The following is a 7,127-nucleotide window of genomic DNA, read 5'->3' on the forward strand; positions in this document are numbered from 1 at the left end:
AACATCTAATCTTAAAAAAAAAACATAAAAGGGTTTCATCAAAAGTCACATAAAAGGGTTCGATGGGTGCAAATCTGCGGGAGCTCAACCTCAATCTCTCTGAATCGTCTCATCGCATTGTACGCAGAGAGAGAGAGAGAGAGAGAGAGAGAGTCGAAGGGAGGAGCAAAGTAGAGATACACTAAGCGGTGAAGGGTTTTTACCTAGTACACTACTTCATCTGATCAAAAGCATCACTGGTAAGATCTCTTCTAAACCTATATATATATATATATATAACGAGAATTGTATCTAAAACCCCCAAATGTTTCGCCTCTTGATTGAATTGATTGATGTGTCAAAACAAAAAACTGTTCGCTTCTTCAATTCTATACGATAATTATTCTTTGTACTGTGCATTTTAGGTGCTTGATTCTTTGTCTTTTGATTTTTTTTTTTTTAATAGAGAATCTATCTTGAATGTTGTTAATTATGTGGGTGGGTCAGTGGGTTGGTTTGTTTGGTTTGTTTGTTGATCTTTACTTGTCTTCAAGACTTCAAGCGAGTAAAAGGCAAAAAGAAACATTGTGCTCCTTAATGTCAAATCTTCAATTTCAAAATCATGCACACAGGTTAGTTGCTGCTGCGTTGTGCTTTTGTAAGAATTTTTTTTTTGATTTGGAATGCTACCATCTAGAACATTTAATTGGGATTGTGCTTTTAATCTATTTATTAATTCCTATAAACATATAAATGCATAAGTATGTTAGTATTTTTCCAACATTTATTCATTGAAGTATCAGCTATTTTATTTTATATTTTATCTTCTATGTTTTATAACTGATTGTTTGATCTTCTACATTTCGTAATTGGGATTGATTTTATTTTGTGGGGATTAAGCCATACACGGGGTGTTATTTTTACTGTGGATTATTTATGCTTATAGAACGTCTGGATTGATTATATTTTGTGGCGGTTAGGCCATGTGTATGTATATATATGTGATCATATGTGTGTATATGTGCATAATATTTTATTTTATTAGAATTAAAATTAAGTTAGAGGTGTTAGCATAATATGTATGTATGTATGTATGTATGTATGTATGTATGTATGTAACTGTGAATCTGTGAAATGGATGTTGGTTTATTTTCATGAATTATTGAAGGTGTTCATGTTTAAATTATTATAATTCTAAGAAATTGAACTGGTTATTGTGTTAAAACTACAATGGAAATTCAGGGTAATCTTAATCTGAAGAAGTAAATTCCTTACTCGATTTCTAACTTATGGCCTCAAATGGATTCTTATTCAAACATCTGAATAGGCGGTGGTCGAGGGTTTGGTCTACATCCCCCATCGAAATTCTGTTGAGGTTTTCATCGAATGCATTTTGTATAATGCGTTTATGTTTTGGAGCTCTGTTAGTCATCCTTGTTATCTTATTTGTTTTCAACTTCTTGTATCTAGAAGTTCTATTGTTAAGATGTAAGTGACTTCATTTTATTCCGGTTTAATGTTGCTTCTTGTGCCACAAGAAGATTCTTGTTTTTCCTCTTGAGTTTACTGCTCGGGCGCTATTTGAATAAGAATAGATGGTACAAGTACTGTTTTTCTGTTTAAATGTTTTATTTGTTTTCTTATGTAATTCCATTCCATGTTTTATGAAGACTCTACCCATAAGACTTTATCACTTGCTTTTTAAAAAAAATGGTGGTACTTTTTTTTTTTGGTAGCAGCAAGATATTGAGTTGGTTGACTCACTGATCTTGAGAGTTTTGTAAATACAAAGAGAATATTGGATGCAAAATTTGTAAATCTTGAGAGTTTTACAAATATTTGGTGCAAAATTTATATATACTGAGAGAATATTAAGAGATCCAAAAGTAAGGTCATCCCAAAGAGCAGAGTGAATGATAGAGTTTTGTTTCTTGGAGGGAGAATTAGTGATTTCTAGATTGCATACAATTAATCCAAAGGTGGTTTCATTTTTATGGGCAAAGGCATACATGTGAAAATATTTAATGTTTATGTTGCTACCTCATTGTACATACCTCATTCATTAATGTATTGTGGCTGTTCAAATACAAATTCCTTGTACTGATAGCCGCAATGCATTTTACAAGAGTATCTATTTTTTGATGCATGTTTTAAAATGGCAGGCTACACCATAATGACGAGTGTAAAAAATGGATTTGTGTTGCTTTTCACATTTAGATTAACATGTGAACTATCGAACCACCCCCTTAAACCTTTCTTTAAGTCAACTTCAAAGTGATTGTAAAGATGTGTGTGTATATGGAATTTAGCAATTGCATCATGACTTATTTTTTCATTTAGACAATTTGGTGATAAAATAAAGATTTAAATTGTTCTTTTATGCCTATATTAGTGTTATTGTGCAAGCTTCGTAATTTCATGTATTCATTATGTTGCTTTAGGTTCAGTCCCTACTCACCTCCCGACATTTCATGCTAGGTATTTCTTGCTTACTATAAATGAATTTCACTTGTAATATATATATATATATATATTGTGCATATGATATTTTATATTTTGCTTTTGATTGTTGACTTATATGTTTTCTTGATCAAATTCAATGCACAAGGGCCGTGGCATGCTGTGATTGCATATGATATATGTGTTCGACTGTGCCTTAATGCTTAGGTGAAGCAATGCATGGAAGCTCCCATGTTTTTGAAAAATGAATGTGCTCTATTGCGCAACCTGTTTGGGTGAGTTTAAGCTTTATTTTTATTTTTATTATTTCTTTTTAGTTTTGCTTTTCCAAAATGCTATAATTTCAATTGGGCTTCATATTGCATTTTCTACTTTATATATGGAAATAATTACAAGGCATTCCAATAACATAAATATTAATAGTAGCTCTTACTGAGTAGAACTACTATTTGAAGTAATTGAATGGAATCAAAAGATAATAATTTCATTAAGCCGATGGAAGGGAAGCAAATTGCATAGGATTTGGTGGAATATAATCTAAATCTTCGCGAGATTGAAACTATTTTGGAGAAAATAAAATATACATAATGAATATCCCTAATGAACAAGAAAAAATCATATTTTGTTTTACGTCAGCTATGGTTGTTCAGTAGCTAGGATCCTGGTTTGGGCTAAATGTATCCAGTATTAAGGCATTTAGATAAGAATAGTTTTGATTTTGTTAGATGTTTAATAAAAATATATATATATATATATATATTTGTTTTCAGGCAAGGCTTATTTAATTCCAACTTTATTATCTGGGTATGTGAACAATGACAATTTTAATTATATTAGATCTTTGGATTTTTGTCATGCTTGTGCTTTTGTTTGCTTGCTTTTCTACTCAAGAGTTTTTGTCAATTTTTCATATGAATCCCACATCATTTACGAAATTTGAGTGAACAAATATAACTTGATATTATATTACAACTTTTTTAGCGTAATGAAGACAACAAAGGTGGTGAAAATGAAGATATTTGGATAAATTTTTATGGCATTATTAATTACCTTAATTTCATCTTCAATTCATTAGCATATTTTATGTATTGTTTTCATGATAGTTGCATGATGAAAATGAAATTGAGAATGGTGGATCCAACTTAGACAATACCAAATGCAAATTGTTGAATTGGGATGGGACAAAGGCGGTGATTGCGGAAGGCACAATTGTATTAGCAGATTCTAAACAATTGGTACATCATGTGTCTCTTGGCCCTGAATGTTGGAAAGTATGGGTTAAACATATCAAAGTCAATGCGCCATTATTTCGTTTTAATCGTGAGATGTTTGTGCTTGAGGATGCTGTTGGAAGCACTATTGCTCGACCAACCCATTTCATCAGCTATGACTTTAAGTAGAAATCCTAACATCTATGATAGTTTTTGATATAACTTCGATGAATGGATTTCTATAATCTTTGGATAGTTTTGGATTTTGTTTAGAAATCTATGTATGATATACTTTTTGGATGGTTTAGACCTTTTGGGACAATTTAGAACTTAAGGATAGTTCTTTTTGGATGGTTTTGAAATTAAGGATAGCTTTTGAATGTTCAGAATGTATAAACAATTGTTGAATGTTCATAACTTGTGGATATAGAATTGTTTTTTATGCTTGAAACAATATTTTTTTGTTGTTGATTGATGTTTTGTGAAGCTTGTTTGTAATGTTTATTAGATTGTACTAAACAGATCAAATAGAACCTACTGAATTTCAAAATAAATAAACAAATAAATAAAAACAACTACATATTCTACGACAGGCATAATAGGTCGTTGTGTTGCATATTTTACGATGAGCAATGAGAGTTGTGATTTGTCCAAGGAATTAATGGTATGCAAAAGTAGTTGTAGAAAAATCAAACATAATGCACAAGATCCGCTGTTAAATGGTTTTAACTGTAACACCCGAAGAAGTTAACCATACATTCATCCACAATATTAAATAAATGACAGTGCACTTCTGAATATGATACCTTTACACTCACATGATCCCAATCAACATACTTCTCTTTCTCATTGAACTGTAGAGCTTTGTTTACGAAACAATTACAAAATACATATCCATGTTCAGTGAGCTAGAGAAAATTACAAAACGAATACATTACATTGGGATTTTTAAACAAAATTATAAAACTTAAAAATAAATAGAAAAGGATTTCAAAGGTTTTCATTACAATTCCAAGTTCACAAAAGATCAAAAGGTTACAAAACAAATAAGAGAAATATATTTTTCATCATTCATCTTCATAAGCGGGTTTGGGGTTCTTTATTTCCTGAAATGTTAGAAAAATATAGGAATGAGCAAAGTTGCCCAGTAGAGAATAACTTTATCCAAGTATATAAACATTTGATTTAAATATGCATGCCTTGTAATTACGCCAAGAGTTCATATGTATTTAAAATCTTAAATGTTATAAACCCCAATTCTTTATCAACCTTCACACCTTTTTCGTCCTCACACGGATAGCATGTGGGCGCCTCAAGCCGTTCCACTTTCGTCGTCCTCACATAAACTGGCTAGTGGACACCTTACAACCTTCCCACATTCGCCGCCCTCACGCGGACCGGGTAGGTGGGCACCTCAAACACAATCCCACATTCGTCGTCCTCATACGAACCGGTAAGTGGGAACCTCAAACACATCTCATAACATTTGCATTTTTCACACAACTCCAACAATTGTGAGGATTTTCCAATTTTACTTATCCATCATTCATTTCGTCAAGTTCATAAACAATCCCCTTTAGGGTTCAATGAAAATGTGGGATTTTCCCACACTAAGGTTTATTTTCCCCAATTCGAGTATATTTACTTACTATCTCATAGATGATTTCCTAATTCACCATCAATTTCACAAAAACACATCATCCATACAAAGCTCATGTATATATATATATATATATCACATCCATCTCCATAGATGAACACCCCCTTAGATTTACATACATTCAAACCAAAATGAAGATGTACTAGGGTAAATACATTCTTACCTCAAAGTTGTGTAGCAAAAGATGAAGGCTCGCCCAATGAGCTTTCGAGATACCACGTTTTAATCGATTCAAAGCGTAGCTCTTGGAGAGGAGAACGAATTTAATAAAGGAACTAAGATGGATTCTTGCTAAATGTAGATGAAATCTAGTGTTTTAGCACTAGGGTTTTCGAAAAAAGGGGAAAAGACAAAGAGAAAATGAAAAAGTGAGTCAAAAGTGTGCGTAGATCGTGTTTTAAATTTGCTGTCCTGACTTGACCACTTGAGCGAAACTTCCTACGCTCAAGCGAAGAACCAAAATACAAGGGAACCGCTCAAGCGAACATTCCACCACTCGAGCGGTAAACGCAAGGTCTTAGAAGTTTTGCAAAGCTATAGTGAAAATACTAGGAGCTCACATTTTACGCTCGAGCGAAAACTCTTTCGCTTGAGTGGTTTCGCTTGTAAACCCGCGAGATACATGGAGCAACAATTCTCTGCTCGAGCGACAACTCCTGTGCTCGAGCGGTCACCCAAGGTCAGCTGTTACAGCCTATCCCCCTTAAGGAATTTCATCCTCGAAATTTGCACTGTTCCTGTTAAAATAATTCTAGCAACTTCCAAGAAGATGGATATCATCACTACAATAATCTTAACCATCACTTTTCTCAATTCAAAGCAAAATCAAGGTAAATTTTCAAACAAAAACATGAGAATTTAGATTTCTTTCATTCATTTTCTTTAACAACTTCTCTTACAAATATTCAAAAATTACAAATAACAAGTTTACATATCATTGAATAAATCTAGGTACATTTCACGAACTGTGGCCTCTCGCTCCCAAGTGGCCTCCCCTACCCCATGATGGTGCCATAATACTTTGACTAAGGGAATCAATCACCTTGCCTCTCAAAACTTGTTCTCGTGTATCCAAGATTTTTATTGGTCTTTCTTCATACGAAGCATTCTCGTCCACCTCTAAATTCGTCCAGTCCAAAACATGGGAAGGATCAGGTTCATATTTATGAAGCATGGAAACATGAAATACATTGTGCACTTTGGACAATTGTGGGGGCAATGCAAGGCGGTACGCTACTTCTCTCATCCGTTCTATAATATCAAAAGGGCCAATGAACCTTGGTGACAATTTACTGCTCCCCCCAAATCTCATTAAGCCTTTTCTAGGTGATATCTTCAAGAATATGTGATCACCTACATCAAAAGAGAGAGGTCTTCTCCTCCTATCAGCATAGCTCTTTTATCGACTTTGAGCCGTTATTAACCGCTTTTGAATGAGAGTTATTTTCTCGATGGTTTCACGAACTAACTCTGGCCCAAACATAGGTGAGTCTTCCACCTCAGTCCAACACACTGGTGATCTACATGGTCACCTATACAGGGCTTCAAAGGGAGCCATTTCAATACTGGCTTGGTAACTATTATTGTAAGCGAATTCCACGTAGGACAAATATTTTTCCCAAGAACCCTTAAAATCTAGCACACAAGCTTTTAACATATCTTCAAAAATTTGGATAGTGCACTCGGACTGTCTATCTGTTTGGGGATGGTAAGCAATGCTAAAAGTCAATTGAGTGCCCATAACTGTTTGTAGACTTTGCCATAACTGTGCAGTAAAATGAGGGTCTTGATCCGAGACGATACCTATTGGGACTCCA

General features: G+C 33.7%; 1 long non-coding RNA gene across 2 annotated transcripts; it reads left to right on the plus strand.

The window, feature by feature from the left end:
- LOC145792593 (uncharacterized) lies at positions 1-4,104 on the plus strand. 2 transcript variants are annotated; one of them, XR_014332068.1, is made up of 4 exons: positions 2-239; positions 2,421-2,457; positions 2,588-2,714; positions 3,543-4,104. It is a non-coding gene; the product is annotated as an uncharacterized LOC145792593 (long non-coding RNA). The 2 variants fall into 2 exon arrangements; XR_014332069.1 differs by lacking the exon at positions 2,421-2,457 and having other exon boundaries at positions 1-239.
- The last annotated feature ends 3,023 nt before the right edge of the window (positions 4,105-7,127 follow it).

Source organism: Camellia sinensis, chromosome 6 (assembly GCF_055761805.1).
Source record: "Camellia sinensis isolate YWXY chromosome 6, ASM5576180v1, whole genome shotgun sequence".
NCBI classification, from domain to species: domain Eukaryota; kingdom Viridiplantae; phylum Streptophyta; class Magnoliopsida; order Ericales; family Theaceae; genus Camellia; species Camellia sinensis.